The sequence below is a fragment of the Kogia breviceps genome, chromosome 18, assembly GCF_026419965.1.
Source record: "Kogia breviceps isolate mKogBre1 chromosome 18, mKogBre1 haplotype 1, whole genome shotgun sequence".
NCBI lineage: Eukaryota > Metazoa > Chordata > Mammalia > Artiodactyla > Physeteridae > Kogia > Kogia breviceps.
The window spans coordinates 33,151,079-33,168,409 of record NC_081327.1 but is presented as its reverse complement, the minus strand read 5'-3'; positions in this window follow the sequence as shown (position 1 = coordinate 33,168,409).

Sequence of the window (17,331 nt, the reverse complement as noted above, 5' to 3'; positions counted from 1 at the left end):
TCACTTTCAGTTTGTATGTGTCCCTACGTCTGAAGTGGGTCTCTTGTAGATAGCATATATATGTGTCTTGTTTTTGTATCCATTCAGCGAGCCTGTGTCTTTTGGCTGGAGCATTTAATCTATTCACATTTAAGGTAATTATTGATATGTATGTTCCTATCACCATTTTCTCAATTGTTTTGGGTTTGTTTTTGTAGGTCCTTTTTCTCTTGTTTTCCCACTTAGAGAAGTTCCTTTAGCATTTGTTGTAGACCTGGTTTCATGGTGCTGAATTCTCTTAGCTTTTGCTTGTCTGTAAGGCTTTTGATTTATCCATCGAATCTGAATGAGATCCTTGCTGGGTAGTGTAATCTTCATTGTAGGTTCTTCTCTTCATCACTTTAAATATATCGTGACACTCCCTTCTGGCTTGTAGAGTTTTTGATGAGAAATCAGCTGTTAACCTTATGGGAGTTCCCTTGTATGGTATTTGTTGTTTTTCCCTTGTTGCTTTCAACAATTTTTCTTTGTCTTTAATTTTTGTCAATTTGATTACTATGTGTCTCAGCGTGTTTCTCCTTGGGTTTATCTTGTATGGGACTCTCTAAGCTTCCTGGACTTGGGTGGCTATTTCCTTTCCCATGTTAGGGAAGTTTTTGACTATAATCTCTTCAAATATTTTCTCAGGTCCTTTCTGTCTCTCTTCTCCCTCTGGGACCCCTATAATGAGAATGTTGTTGTGTTTAACATTGTCACTGTGGTCTCTTAGGCTGTTTTCATTTCTTTTCATTCTTTTTTCTTTATTCTGTTCTGCAGCAGTGAATTTCACCATTCTTTCTTCCAGGTCACTTATCCGTTCTTCTGCCTCAGTTATTCTGCTATTGATTCCTTCTAGTGTAGTTTTCATTTCAGTTATTGTATTGTTAATCTCTGTTTGTTTGTTCTTTAATTCTTCTAGGTCTTTGTTAAACATTTCTTGCATCTTCTTGATCTTTGCCTGCATTCTTTTCTTGAGGTCCTGGATCATCTTCATTCTCATTATTCTGAATTGTTTTTCTGGAAGGGTGCCTATCTCCTCTTCATTTGGTTGTTTTTCTGGGGTTTTATCTTGTTCCTTCATCTGATACATAGCCCTCTGCCTTTTCATTTGTCTATCTTTCTGTGAATGTGGTTTTTGTTCCACAGGCTGCAGGATTGTAGTTTTTCTTGCTTCTGCTGTCTGTCCTCTCCTGGATGAGGCTATCTAAGAGGCTTGTGCAAGTTTCCTGATGGGTGGGTAGAGCTGGCTGTTGCTCTGGTGGGCAGAGCTCATTAAAACTTTAATCCGCTTGACTGCTGATGGTTGGGTCTGGGTTCCCTGCCTGTTGGTTGTTTGGCCTGAGGCAACCCAACACTGGAGACTACCTGGGCTCTTTGGTTGGGCTAATGGCAGACTCTGGGAGCACTCATGCCAAGGAGTACTTCCCATAACCTCTGTTGCCAGTTTCCTTGTCCTCACGGTGAGGCACAGCCAACCCCTGCCTCTGCAGGAGACCCTCCAACACTAGCAGGTAGGTCTGGTTCAGTCTCCCGTGGGGTCCCTGCTCCTTCCCCTGGGTCCCAATGCTCACACTACTTTGTGTGTGCCCTCCAAGAGTGGAGGCTCTGTTTCCCCGAGTCCTGTCGAAGTCCTGTAATCAAATCCCACTAGCCTTCAGTGTCTGATTCTCTAGGAATTCCTCCTCCCGTTGCTAGACCCACCAGGTTCGCAAGCCCAACATGGGGCTCAGAACCTTCACTCCAGTGGGTGGACTTCTGTGGCATAAGCGTTCTCCAGTCTGTGAGTCACCCACCCAGCAGTTATGGGATTTGATTTTACTGTGATTGCACCCCTCCTACCATCTCATTGTGGCTTCTCCTTTGTCTTTGGATGTGGGGTATCATTTTTGGTGAGTTCCAGTGTCTTCCTGTCAGTGATTGTCCAGCAGCTAGTTGTGACTCTGGTATTCTTGCAAGAGGGGGTGAGAGCACATCCTTCTACTCCACTATCTTGGTTCCTTTCCCTCATTAGTTTTTAAACGGCTTTAAGTCCTCAGAAGATGAGACATCAATCAATTAATAAATGAATATTTTATCCATTCCTCTTCATTTTGCTCTGACTCCATAATCACAAGGAAACCTTCTGATTTCAAAATCTGCCTCACAGGAACTCTAAAGATATCTCTGTAGAGTGATATCTAAGATATATAAGTTCTAAGTCTGTATCCCATTACATATTTGTGGTACAGCTTCTCTGTGCTACCTATCTGGTACATTTTATCCATGTGACACTATGCTTGTAAAATACTATAGTTCATATTCAGCTTCTCTGGCCCAGCCCCAACCCAGTGTGAATCGACGTGTCATCTGATGGTAGAGTATTAAAATAAGCCATTGGTTCAACGCAGCTACAGAATTTTGAAATTATACGTCACTTAAAGATATTTCAGTACAGATGAAAACTGTTTAGAGGCCCGGCCAGAAAGAGAATTATTTAGTGTAGGAATACTGGAAATCCAGAGAAGGATCTGAGAGAAAGTCAGAAATCCTGATTTTGCTGCTTTTTATACCAAACGGCTTTAAGTGACATTGTGGATTATTATTGGTTTGTTTAGATTGTGGGGTTATGCATTTACAAAGGAACCATAAGCATCTGAAAGACAGTTAATGTAGAATCAATTCCAGAATAAAGGAATAAGTAATGGAATGAGACAGTGATAAAAACAGAGAAATAATTAAAAATTACAAAAACAAACACTTAAAAAAATCTCTTGCTTTTTGTCAATTAAATTCAAAGAAGTAAATGGAGAGGAAAACAAGGAGAGAAAGAAGAGACTACCTTCTGGGAAAAGTTTATGCCATTTAATTAAATATAGAGGGAAGATGTTTTACTTCATTATTTCGTTGGTACTTTATCATACAAGGAAGTGTTCCTTTTCTCTATAAGTATAGTGGTAACTCCCCTTTGCTTACAGGTTGGGTAGGAATAGGCTCCCTGTTCTCCTTAAGGGCCATGGAATATATTCAAATCATCTTTTATTTATGAAGTCCTAAAAACTGTATGTCACCTTCTCAATTACAGTACACAGCTCACTGATAATAGCTTCGTTTGGCATGGATCAATTGGTGGACCAAAAAGTCCTTACTTTTCAGTAACAAGGTACAGAATTTTTAAATTATCATATAACATGTTGAATTATTCAATAAATAACCATGAATAATTAATGCCAAGAAGTATAACAAAGTCATCACAGCTGGCTTTGCTGAGAGTTTCCCTCAGAAGATAGGTGTTATTGATTTTCAAAAGAGAGAGTCAGAACTGGGAGCCCAAAAGCAGTAAGTGAAGCAATTTGTATAAGAAGTCTACACATGAATAAATAATAGCAGAACGAAAGAATCACCTCGCTAAAGAAATACTTCATAGCAGGAATTGAAATAATGGTATAGTGAATGTACTTCTTCAAATGTGTTGAGTGATCATGGAACCAAAATGAGTTTCCAACTAGAAAGACCTTGGAGGGGCACTTTTGCACCAGAGAAGTGAATGCTGACCTATCACTCACCAGTTGGACTCCTACAAGGTAATGCCTTGGGAATATAATTCTAATTCCTCTTTGTTCACAGTACTTTGTTATTCTCAAAGGTAATTTCCCACGGGTGGTGCTGGCAGGGGAGGAATGTAGTGGATAAAACCCATGAGCTTCAGTTAACATTTTACAACTGTATTCTATGATATGATAATCACGCCAGTGAGACCAGTTACCACACATTTTGCTCCACGAAGCATTAAAAGTCCACTTGCCTAGACAAGAGGTTTGTGATATATTCACTCTTAATGAAATTCTAAAATACGAAAAGGAGACAGACATGTGAATCAGACATATGCTTGTACTTTGCAACTGCATGAACCTCTTCAATTCATTACATTTAGCTGCTAAGATGAATGGATATTCATGCTAACGTTCAAGCCAAACTATTATTCTAACTTAGAAAATGGATCAACAATAATAATAGGTAACAATTTATAGCATTTGCTTTATATCAGACAATGTTACAAGCCAGAGTTTGGCAATTTTTTTCCTGTAAATGGCCAGATAATAAATATATTAGGCTTTGAAAGCCATATATAGTCCCAGTCACAACTACTCAACTCTGCCTTTGTAGAGTGAAAGCAGCTATAGACAATACATAAGCAAATGAGCATGACTGGATTATTTATAGACACTGAATTTTATGTAATTTTCATGTATCAAAACGTATCCTATTCCTTTTCAATTTTTTTTTTATCTTTAAAATATGTAAAAACTATTCTTAGTTTCTGGGCCATACAAAAACAGGCAACAGGCCAGATTTGGTCCACAGACTAATTTGTCAACACTTTTTGTAAGTACAGATGTACACACACACACAGCCTGTATTCTTCACACACACATACACACACAGCCTGTATTCCTCACACACACACACAGCCTGTATTCTTCACACACACACACAGCCTGTATTCCTCACACACACACACACACACACACACACACACACACACATACACACACATACATACATACACAGCCTGTATTCCTCACAACAACTCTATAAAGTAGCACCATTATTATCCCCAATTGGAAGATGAGGAAATTGTGTTACAAGGATATTAATCCATTTGTTCAATCCTGTACCAAATGAATGGAGGAGGAAGTACTGAACTGGCTTCAGAACTATGTCCTTAAACACTCTGCTAGGGTTTCTCCTCCCTGGAGTGTGCAGACAGCACTTTATTTCTTTCACTTGTGAAATGTATTGAAAAATATGTTACACTCACATGATGTCTTCTAGTGCTTGGCATCCGTGAGTAACCAGAGCTGGGATTTAACTTCCCCTTTAACCCTTGCTTGTATTTTGCCTTCATAACTGGTCAACAGTACCACCACCTGAAATAACCTGAAATATAGTGGGCACCCCAAAATATTTGTTGAATTAAAACATTACAGTGCATGAGAAACAATGCTGGGTAGAATGAAGGGCAACAAGAAGTTCAAGCCATGCCCTGGCTGATGGGCTCTACTCAAAACCAAATAAAACAAAAAATGCCACCCTACAACAGTGAAAAGCAAGCCCACCCAATTTTCTTTCATTTTAATATCTGTGAGAATGCCAGAGAAGATTAAACTTCTTCCTGTGTAATCAATTACAGATTTGGATATTTGATTCAACTAATTGTTCATTTCAGAGTTGATCATCGTTTTGGAAGATACATCTATTTCTTAGTGATATTATCAAACATGAGAAGTGCAAATGCATTAAGAAAATTAAATCCAGCAAAGTTAAACAGTCTAAATGATATTCAAGCAAGTCCCTTGCTTTGTCACAAACTGCAAATTGCCTGGCTTATAGAATCAATTATGTCTCATCTCACTGGCTGGTACAAGAGCATACAGAATTAATTATATGAGTGGTGTCACTCACAGTAATGACCATGGTCTGCAGAATTTGTTCTTGGTAACTTGGCCTTTGATGTTTGTAGTAAGACCAGAACTTTGGAAACCAGAAAGAAGACAGTCAGATTAATAGGTACTTAATCTGACAGCACAAAGACAAAAATAAATTTAAAATATGTGGAAAAACTGATTCCTGATAACATCTCAGAAACTTACCCTAATATCTTCCAGCCCTTTCTGAGACGGGCTTAATTTCTGCACTTTTGATATAAGCCCTTTTCCTCCTGTTCTGTACTCAGTACAGATGGGAAACAGCTGGTCACCCCTCTCATTACAATTTCCCTCAAATATATGATGGCAAGTAATTAAGTCACATTTCTACATTGCGTTCTCGAGACTCAATAATTCAGGATACTAAATTGTAACATAAAATTCTTATGAAATTACCTCATTTCTAATTTTAGCCAACTAAATCATTACCTACATTAAAACATGGATTTCCCCCCCTTATAATGGGTAAGTCTGTTTAGCAGAAACTTTCCCTCGTGTGTATTGTGGCCCCAGATGTGACTTTGGAATCAGATATCCATTCACTCTTTCTGCAAATACTATTGACATGAGAAGTGTCTTTTGTGTAGCAGGTACTACGCTACACACCGGAAATATAATACAGAAAACATGAATTAGTCTGTGTTGCCATGAAGCTTGCATTTGGTGGAAAAGAAAGGAAAGAAAAAGTAAATAACTGCACAGTGTTACAATTTCTATTAAGTAAATAATAAAGACACCAAAACGAAGAAAGAACAGTGATACAAGGGGAAGGAGGGTTCAAAATTCCAATTCTGCTACTCACTTGTTTGGGTAAATTACCTAATTTTTCTAAGCTTTCATTCCTCCATCTATAAAACTGGTAGAATAATAACACATCCTGCATAGGGTTGGGTTTTGGATTGAGATAATAATTATAAAGGCACTTGGGGCCATGCCAAGGACTTTCTAAGAACTCATTAACAATAATGATGATTATATCAGCTAACATTCATCATCATTATTTTCAACACGGAGACAAAAGTCAGAATGACCATCTTGGTCATCAAGAATATATCTGGAGGCTTATACTTCAAAGGAAATGCAAACCTTCATATATTTAAAGCATTTATACATAAATTATCTCATTGATTATTGTTACACAAATGGGTAGGTTATATACATAGTATGTTGAAGGTGGGTCAAATTGTTATAAAAGTAATTTCCATTCACTTAATATATTACAGAAAAACATTCTCAAGACTCCACTGTGTGCTCTGGTGAGATAGTCACAATGTCTACCCTTAAGCAATTTACCTCCTGTTGTGGGTAAAATGACCAATAAATGTGAAATAAAAGTAAAAAAAAAGCCGGTATTTGAAATAAATCACCTCTCTTCTTTAAACTGTAGTTTTACTATTGGTAAAGTATGCCAGGGTATTTGCTAAAGGTTAGAGTCATTGTCAGCATTAAAAGCACAACTAGATCTCAAGCATCCAGATGACTAGCTCATATTCTCCTTGTTCTTTTCTTCCTAAACCAGCACTCCAAAGCCAATGCTCATTTCTAGTGGAGAAAGTTAAAAGCTGCAATATAAGTTTCAACATTCACTGAGTATACGACTTTGAGAAGAAGTCTCTAGGACTCAGTTTTCTCATGTACAAAAAAAGAGTTTAAAAATATCTACATTAAAGCATAAAAGAGATAAGGCAATAAAAATACCAGGATATGGTTTTTCACTAATAATTTCTCAATAAATATTAGCCAATTATTATTCACAGTAGTTTATCTATTCATATTCTTCAGACATAAAATGTAAACAGCAATACCTATGGCATAGATTTTGTACAATTAAAGGTTGATTTCTGGAAATTCCCTGGTGGTGCAGTGATTAAGAATCCACCTACCAGGGCAGGGGACATGGGTTTGAGCCCTGGTCTGGGAAGATCCCACAAGCTGTGTAGCAGCTAACCCTGTGTGCCACAACTACTGAGCCTGTGCTCTAGAGCCTGTGAGCCACAACTACTGAGCCCGTGTGCCACAACTGCTGAGCCCGCACGCCTAGAGTCCGTGCTCTGCAACAAGTGAAGCCACTGCAATGAGAAGCCCACGCAGCACAACAAAGAGTAGCTCCCGCTCGCAACTAGAGAAAGCCTGTGCGCAGCAACGAAGACCCATGCAGTCAAAACTAAATAATTTATAAAAAAAAAAAAAAGGTGATTTCTGTGGTGAGAGACAAAACTCAACATTAATAACAAGAATAGACGTGCAATATTCACAGTAATAATTACATCAGTTTCCTGAATTATTTTCCATAAAATACTAGCCTTAAATCCTCTGTGGAAAGTAAAATCAAGCCTGGTATCCGTCTTTGAATTTACAATGCACAGCAGCACATTAAACTCACTGACCAGTGGAATCCCAGTACCAAGCAGAAGCTGCAGAGACAGAAATATTTCTACAAGTTAGAATGGAAGAGCCCCCACTAGTACATATTCACAGCTCTGTTGGGAATGTTGCAGTGACAGTGTAAGCATTCCTATGCAGAATTATTTAGGGCTTTACATTTTAACAGTGAGATCATAAAGGCATTAAAGTGCATTAAATATGTATCTTCACATGTTTAGATGCATTACACTTTATCATCTCAAAATAAAATCAGAAAATTGCCTGCTCCCTTAGTATAAATTAATAAGATGGGTGAAAGGGTTTCCAGAATATCAGCAGTATAAACACATTGATTCAATTTGAAAGTTGCTATGGATGTTTTCTTTTCTATCATTGCTCTGAAAACGAATGCAAAGCAATGCAACAGGCCTTATCAAAACTGGAAAATACAATGTTAGCCTCCCCAATATTTATTTATTCTGTGGCAATTGTTAATGCTAGAACTGAGGCTATTATAAGGAAGGACCAGTGGGAGTATAATTAAAATAATTAGTTTAGAATTGAAAGCTACATATTATCAAGTCTTAACTGAGTGGGGAGGTGAGCCTGAGGGCAAAGTCCAGGGTCACCTTCCTTCTCAAGAGAAACATTTCTAAGAGGGGAATACAGTCAAATCAGAAAAGAAAATATCAAAGCTAGCACTGTAAAATATGAAAACAGAAAATTAGAGAATCAGAGTGGACAATCAAGGGAACAAAAACATAATACCATATTGGCATTAGTAGCTTGAATTTCTAAATGACACATTTCTAGCTGCACATCTTAGTTGTACTATGAGTTATCTGAAAAGCACTTCTAAGCACTAGTCAGTAAAGCTGAGTAGGACAAAGGGAGCACAGGAAACATCAAATGCAGTCTTAGTGCTCCATGAGCATTGGAAAATTTGCTGAGTTACAGGCACTCACCTTCCTCTCCACTATCCTGCCCCTTTGGAGATTCAGAGTTAATCAGTACTGACTCATCAGTGTTCATTTATAAATTCAGATCAAGAGGGAAATTATAAATAAAAGACTCATCATGTGGAAAAGGAAGGAAATAATCAGCAAGAATATAGTTCTTCCTCTATGACCTCCCAGACACTTTGGTAATTGCCAAAAGATGATAATTAAGTTGATGCATTTTGCAAAGAATTCAAAATAGACATTAAAAACTAATTTGGGACTTTTATTTCTGGCAACATAGCACATTAGATATGTTGAGAAACCACCCCACTGTATGATAGCTAAAGATGCTGAATAACATATTTCTAAACTTCTTTTGCCTTAAATAAAGGGAAAACCTCAGAATCTAAAAATAGAACATGAGTTGTAATCCAGAGGGGTAAGACAAGGTTTTAATAACGACGTCAGGAACCCAAGAGGCAAGGCCCCAAATCCACAAAACACAAAGAGAAGATCATAAATCTCCCACATTGTGCTGAGTCTCCATGTTTCCAAATCTTCTGTGAAACTGTAAACTGTGAAAAAGTATCACCCCCACAAGGGGAACTGGTAGGAAAATTATCTAGAATCTAACTTCAAGCAAAGAATTAAAACAAAATCTCCTATGAGAGTGCATAATCATTCACTGGCCATGATTTGCCTGTAGACCTAAATTCAAGCAAAGGATTCAATTTAAAGGATTCAGGTTGACAATGCTCCCAGGTATCTGGAAAAAGGAAATTCAAATGATCTCTGGAAGTATACACTAATAATCTAGGACTCAGGAAGCACCTACATGTAAAGTTCCAAGGAACAGATGCTCATAATTAAAATGATAAAACAAATACTAGATACAAGGGTCCATATGTAACAGTTACATGTAGAATATATTTAAGGAGCTGAAACTAGAAACTGGAAATATGAGATAAGAAAAAGAGACAATCAAAAATGATCATTCAACAGCCGCTATGGAGAACAGTATGGAGGTTCCTTAAAAAACTACAAATAGAACTACCATACGACCCTGCAATCCCACTACTGGGAATATACCCTGAGAAAACTATAATTCAGAAAGACTCATGTACCAAAATGTTCATTGCAGCTCTATTTACAATAGCCAGGACATGGAAGCAACCTAAGTGTCCATCAACAGATGAATGGATAAAGAAGATGTGGCACATATATACAATGGAATATTACTCAGCCATAAAAAGAAATGAAACTGAGTTATTTATAATGAGGTGGATGGACCTGGAGTCTGTCATACAGAGTGAAGTAAGTCAGAAGGAGAAAAACAAATACCGTATGCTAACACATATATATGGACTCTAAGGGAAAAAAATGTCATGAAGAGGTTAGTGGTAGGACAGGAATAAAACACAGACTTATTCGAGCATGGACTTGAGGATATGGGGAGGGGAGGGGTGGGCTGTGACGAAGTGGGGGAGTGGCAGGGACATATATACACTATCAAATGTAAATTAGATAGCTGGTGGGAAGCTGCTGCATAGCACAGGGAGATCACCTCTGTGCTGTGTGACCGCCTGGGGGGGTGGGATAGGGAGGGTGGGAGAGAGGGTGATGCAAGAGGGAGGAGATGTGGGAGCATGTGTGTATGTATAACTGATTTAGTTTGTTGTAGAGGGAAAACTAACACACTATTGTAAAACAATTATACTCCAATAAAGATGTTAAAAAAAAAAAAAAAAAAAAAAAAAAAAAGATCATTCAAGTTGAAGAAATAAAAATAAAAAGATTATATATGATACATACACACGGATTTAGAATAGAAATTTTAAATGGCATAAAAGACACATATGGAAAATCTATTAACTGAAAGACAGAATTATGGAAAATATCCAGAATAAAACACAGAGAGACAAACAGATAGACATGTGAAAGAAAACATGAGACAGGTAAGACAGACTGAGAAGTTCTAACATAAATGCCTATTCCAAGTTCTAAAGTTGGAAGTAAAGATAATATGAGAAGCAATATTCAAATAAACAGTGGTTAAGAACTTCCCCAGACTGACAACAAAGAACCTCAGATTTTAGAAAAATAACTGTCTTAGCAAGGGCAATAAAAGGAACTCCTAGCTAGAGAAGAAAAAGACAGCTGGTTAAAAAAAAAAAAAGACATCTGACTAAAACTAAAAGTTGCTTATGCAGCAGCATATAGACTCGAATTATCATTCAAAAATCACAGTGATCTCGAGATAGTCACACATACACATACACATATACATATATACATACATGCACAGAAACTCATCCAGATTGAAGAGGCCTTGAGCAAGAATTTTATGTGCTGTGTTCAACTTTTTTTAGTTCTAAGTAGGCAAAAATCATGAAATAAAATATTAACAAGCATCTCCTAGACTTTCCTAGTGGTGCAGTGGTTAAGAATCTGCCTGCTAATGCAGGAGACATGGGTTCAGGCCCTGGTCTGGGAAGATCCCACATGCCACGGAGCAACTAAGCCCGTGTACCACAACTACTGAGCTTGCACCCTAGAGCCCACGAGCCACAACTACTGAGCCCACGTGCCACAACTGCTGAAGCCTGTGCGCCTGGAGCCAGTGCTCCACAGCAAAGAGAAGCCATCGCAGTGAGAAACCTGTGCACCACAACAAAGAGTAGCCCCCGCTCACCGGAACTAGAGAAAGCCCATGTGCAGCAACGAAGACCCAACACAGCCAAAAATAAATAAATCAATAAATTTATATTTTTTCCTTAAATTATTGGCATCCTCTAGTTATTAATAGAATCACTTATTAAAACATTTTTAAAAGATATTTGGATGTAGTTGCTAAAGAAAATGTAGTCTATCAGTTAAGGACGCTTGAAAGCAAAAGCTAATAAGATGTTGTGAACCCTGGGGTTGTGAAGGCCACTTAAAGAAAATATTTTTTATGGACTTACAACTCTTCAGAACCAGCCCTGGCTGGAGTAACTCTTAGAAGCACTTACTCTTTCCCATAAGTCAGACAGTGATGCTTCTTTGTCAAGGAGAGTACCAAAAGGGCATTTTGGTTCCCCCCTGTATTTGATGGGAAGTTAACACAGACTGACGACAGGTCATCTGAAAATGTTTGTCTCTTTTATTTTCAATTTTCCTGTGTGGAAATTGCCCATATTTTGTCTGTTTGCTCACATTCCATGCCATTTTGAGTATCTGACACTATCCTAGAAACAGTTAATGTCCAACAACTATGGAGCAATTTCACCATTTTTCAAGACTTTATCAATATTTTACCACCATCAGTTCTAAAGCAATCATTACAAATTAGTTTAGTGTGCCTAACAAAAATCAATTATGTCAGGAAATAATTATGTAGTTATAATATATGGCTGGTCCTGGAATTTTTAGTCTTATAGATATCATCATACTGGAAATATTTATATCAAAGAAATATACCCCTTGTAAAAATCACAAAGGTATGTGGCCTGTAACTCAGAAAAGAACTATGAAATTTATATGAAACTGTTCCTTAGTCTTTCTATTGTCATTAGCCTGCAATTTTCTTTTCTTGTAGTGTCCTTGTCTGACTTTGGTATGAGGGTAATGCTTGCCTTGTAAAATGAGTTTGGAAGTTTTTCTTCCTCTTCAAATACTGGAAGAGTTTGAGAAGAACTGGCATTAACTCTCTTTAAACATTTGGTATAATTCATCCATAAAGTGATTTGGTTCTAGGCTTTTCTGTTTGGGGAGGTTTTTGATTACTGATTCAATCTCTTTACTAATAATTTGTTCAGATTTTCTATTTCTTCATGTCTTGGTAGGTTGAAGGTTTCTAGGAATTTATCCATTTCCTCTAGTTTATCAATTTTGTTGGGGGATAATTGTTCATAGCAGTCTCTTATGATCCTTTGTATTTCTGTGGTAACAGTTGTAATGTCTTCTCTTTCATTTATACTTTTATTTGTTCTCTTTCTTCCTTAGTGATTCAAAAGGTTTGTCAATTTTGTTTATCTTTTCAAAAAGCTAGCCCTTAGTTCTGTTGATCTTTTCTGGTTTTTCTCGTCTCTATTTCATTTATTTATGTTCTGATCTTGATTATTACTTCCCCACTTCTAACTTTAGGATTACTTTATTCTTTTTTCTAGCTCCTTAAGGTATAACATTACATTGTTTATTTGGGATCTTCTGTTTTTCTTAAAGTAAGCAATTATCTCAGAATTGCTTTTACATCTCATAGATTTGTGTATATTTTGTTTCCATTTTCATTTGTCTCAAGATACTTTTTATTTCTCTTTTGATTTCTTCCTTGACCTACTGGTGTTCAGGAGTGTGTTAATTTCCATGATTTTTTTTAATATTTCAGCTTTTTCTCCTGTTATTAATTTCTAGTTTCATAGTTTTGTTGTTGGAAAAGATACTTGATATGAATTCACTCTTCTTAAATTGTGGCCCAAAATATGATCTACCCTGGAGAACGTCCATATGCCCTTTAGAAGAATTTGTATTCTGGTCCTAGTCTCTGAGGTCTTTTGGCCTAGAGTGTTATTCAAATATTCTCTATTTCCTCATCAATTTTCTGTTTGGCTGAACTATTCATTGTTGAAAGTGGGGTATGAATTGTATTGCAAAAAATACTGTCCTCCGTTATTTACCCCACCATCACTATATAGTGACCATCTTTGTCTCTTGTGAATGATTTTAACTGAAAGCCTATTTCATCTGATATAAGTATAGCCACTCCCGCTCTCTTTTGGTTACCATCTGCATGCAATATCTTTTTTTATCCCTTCATTTTCAACATATGTGTGTCCTTAAAGCTGAAGTGGATATCTTATAGGCAGCAATTTGGATCTTGTTTGTAATCCATTCAGCTATTCTTTATCTCTTTTTCTAAAATTGGAATACAGTTGTTTTACAATGTTGTCTTAGTTTCTGCTATAAAATGAAGTGAATCAGCTATATGTATACATATATGCCCTCCCTTTTGGACCTCCCTCCCACCCCACCCCCATCCCACTCATCTAGGTTATCACAGAGTACTGAGTTGAGCTCCCTGTACTATAAATCAGGTTCCCACTAGCTAGCTATTTTACACATGGTAGTGTATATATGTCAATCCTAACCTCCTAAGTCTTCCCACCCTCCCCTTCCCCCTCTGTGTCTATGCTTCTGTTCTCTATGTCTGTGTCTCTATTCCTGCCCTGCAAATAGGTTCATCTGTACCATTTTTCTAAATTCCACATATATGCATTAATATACGATATTTGTTTTTCTCTTTCTGACTTACTTCACTCTGTATGACAGACCCTAGGTCCATCCATATCTCTCCAAATGACTCAGTTTCATTCCTTTTAATGGCTGAGTAATATTCCATTGTGTATATGTACCACATCTTCTTTATCCATCCATCTGTTGATGGACATTTAGGTTGCTTCCATATCCTGGCTATTGTGAATAGTGCTGCAATGAACATTGGGGTACATGTGTCTTTTTGAATTATGGTTTTCTCAGGGTATATGTCCAGTAGTGTGATTGCTGGTTCATATGGTAGTTCTATTTTTAGTTTTTTAATGGCCATCCATACTGTTGGAGGATTTAACCCATTTGTGTTCAAAGTAATTATTGATAGGTAAGGACTTACTATTGCCATTCTCTCAGTTGCTTTTCTGACTATTTTGTAGTTCTTTTGCTCCTTTCTTCCTCTCTTGCTGTCTTCCTATGTAATTTGATATATTTTTGTGGTAGTATGCTTTGATTTCTTTATCTTAATCTTTTGTTTGTCTACTATAGGTTTTTTTCTTTGTACTTATCATAAAGCTTATATAAAACTTCTTATAGTTGTAAGTCTATTTTAAACTAATAACAACTTAAGTTTGATTGCATATAAAAACTATACTCTTATTTCTTCTCTCCTCATATTTCATGCTATTGATATCACACACTCTTACTTCTTCTCTTGCCACATTTTATGCTACTGATGTCACACTTTACATCTTTTTATATTGTGCATCCATTAAGAAATTATTGTAGCTACAGTTATTTTTAATAGTATTGTCCTTAACTTTTAAACTAGAGATAAAAGTGAGTTATGCACCACTATTACATGATTAGAATATTCTAAATGTGACTATTTATTTACCTTTAACAATAAGTTTTACACTTTCACATGTTTCTATGTTGTTACTTAGTGTCCTTTTGTTTCAACTTGAAGAAATCCCTGTAGAATTTCTTGTAAGGCAGGTCTAGTGGTGATGAACTCCAGCTTTTGTTTGTCTGGGAATGTCTTTATCTCTCCTTCATTTCTGAATTACAGTTTTGTTGTGTATTCTTGGTTGGAAGTGTTTTTCTTTCAGCACTTTGAATATGTCATGCCACTCTCATGTGGCCTGCAAGGTTTCTTCTGGGAAATCTGCCTATTGCCTATCGGAGAGCCCTTGTATGTGATGAGTCATTTTTCTCTTGCTACTTTCAAAATCTTCTCTTTGTCTTTGACTTTTAATAATTTGGTTATATTGTGATATGGCCTTTATCATTATAGTAACTTTGATTCCACAGATCACGGAAACAATATAAACGATTGACCTATCCCTAATTATGTTTTTTATAAATTATACATCTATGAACATAACAAATGAATCCAGCAGCCTCACTGTGAGACAGACTGAGAACAATACTCCATGTATTAACAAAAGCCATGTCAGGTTCCTTCCAGACATACTGAAGGAAAATTTGTTCCATGCCTCTCTCCTAGCTCTTGGTGGTTGCTGACAATTCTTAGCATTCCTTGATTTATAGACATATTACTCCTATATCTGCCTCCATCTTCACATGGCATTCACCCCTGTGTCTGTGTCCACATTGCCCTCTTCTTACAAGGACACTATCATTGGGTTAAAGCCCACCCTAATCCAGTAAAACTTCATTTTAACTTGATTACAGCTGCAAAGATTATTTCCAAATAAGATTACATTACATTCACAGGTTCCAGATGAACATGAATTTTGGGGAAACACTATACACACAATTAAATTCACAAATTTAACACTGTAGACTGATACATACATAGATAGTGCCCAAACCCCTATCAAGATAAAGAGTATTACCATCACTCCAAAATGTTCTTTCATGCACCTTCCAAGTCAATCACTATCCCCTTCTCCCAGAGTCAACTACTGTGCTGATTATTTTCTACAGTTAAGTTGTTCTGCCCTTTCTAAAATCTCATGCAAAGTCTTTGTATTTAAACTGTTTATCTTGAAGGCAGTATGGGGTTGAATAGATTTATCCCTTAATTCTGTCAAGTCTTGCATCCCATATGTGAAGCTCTGTTATTAGATGCATATGTATTTATTATTGTTAGTCCTTCTGATGACTTGAAAGTTGATCTTTCTAACCGTATAAAATGTCCTTATTTATCACTGGTGATGCTCTTTACTTTGAATCCTATTTTGGCTGATATTCCTATAGTCACTCCAGTATTCTTAAGCTACTTACATGTGTATTTTTTCCCATCCATTCCTTTTAATGTATCTGTGTCTTTATATCTAAACTATTTTTATCTTATATGCAGAATAAAGTTGGGTCTTGAATTTTTATTCATTCTTAAAATATCTACTATTACTTGGAACATTTTGTCCCTTACATTTATTGTAATTACTGATATGGCTGGATTAAGATCTGTATTTTTATTTTTTTGTTTGTTTCTTTCTTTGTCCCATTTTTTTAGACCTTTTTACCCTTTCCTAACTTTTTCCCCATTATTTAATTAATATTAGAATTCCATTTTCATTTATCTAATGGATGTTTAAGTATGTCTTGTTACATTTTTAATGGTTCCTCTATAAAATTTCCTGAATTTCTGAATTTCATCTGATATAATTTCCCTTCAGTCTGAGAAACATCCTTAAGCATTTCTTTGAGTACAAGTTTGCTGGCAACATTAGTTTTGTTTTGTTTTGGTTTTAATTATTTATTTATTTATTTTTGGCTGCATTGGGTCTTCATTGCTGCACGCAGGCTTTTCTCTAGTTGAGGTGAGCGGGGGTTACTCTTCATTGCGGTGCACAGGTTTCTCATTGCAGTGGCTCCTCTTGTGGCAGAGCACAGGCTCTAGGCAACGGGCTTCAGTAGTTGTGGCACGCAGGCTCAGTAGTTGTGGCTTGCGGGCTCTAGAGTGCAGGCTCAGTATTTGTGGTGCATGGGCTTAGTTGCTCCGCAGCATGTGGAATCTTCCTAGACCAGGGCTCGAACCCATGCCCCCTGCATTAGCAGGAAGATTCTTAACCACTGTACCACCAGGGAAGCCCCAAATTTTCTTAGTTTTATCTAAAATTGTCTTTATTTCATATATTGAAGGAGACTTGCACTGGATAAAAAATTATGTATTTTTGTTTCTTTCAGTACCTTAGAATGTAGTTCCACAGTGTTCAGACTTCCATAATTTCTGATGAATTATTCAAATTACTATTCAAACATTATGAAATGTTCCATTTTTCCTTGGCTGCTTTAAAGCTTTTCAGTTTACCTTTGATTTTCAGCAG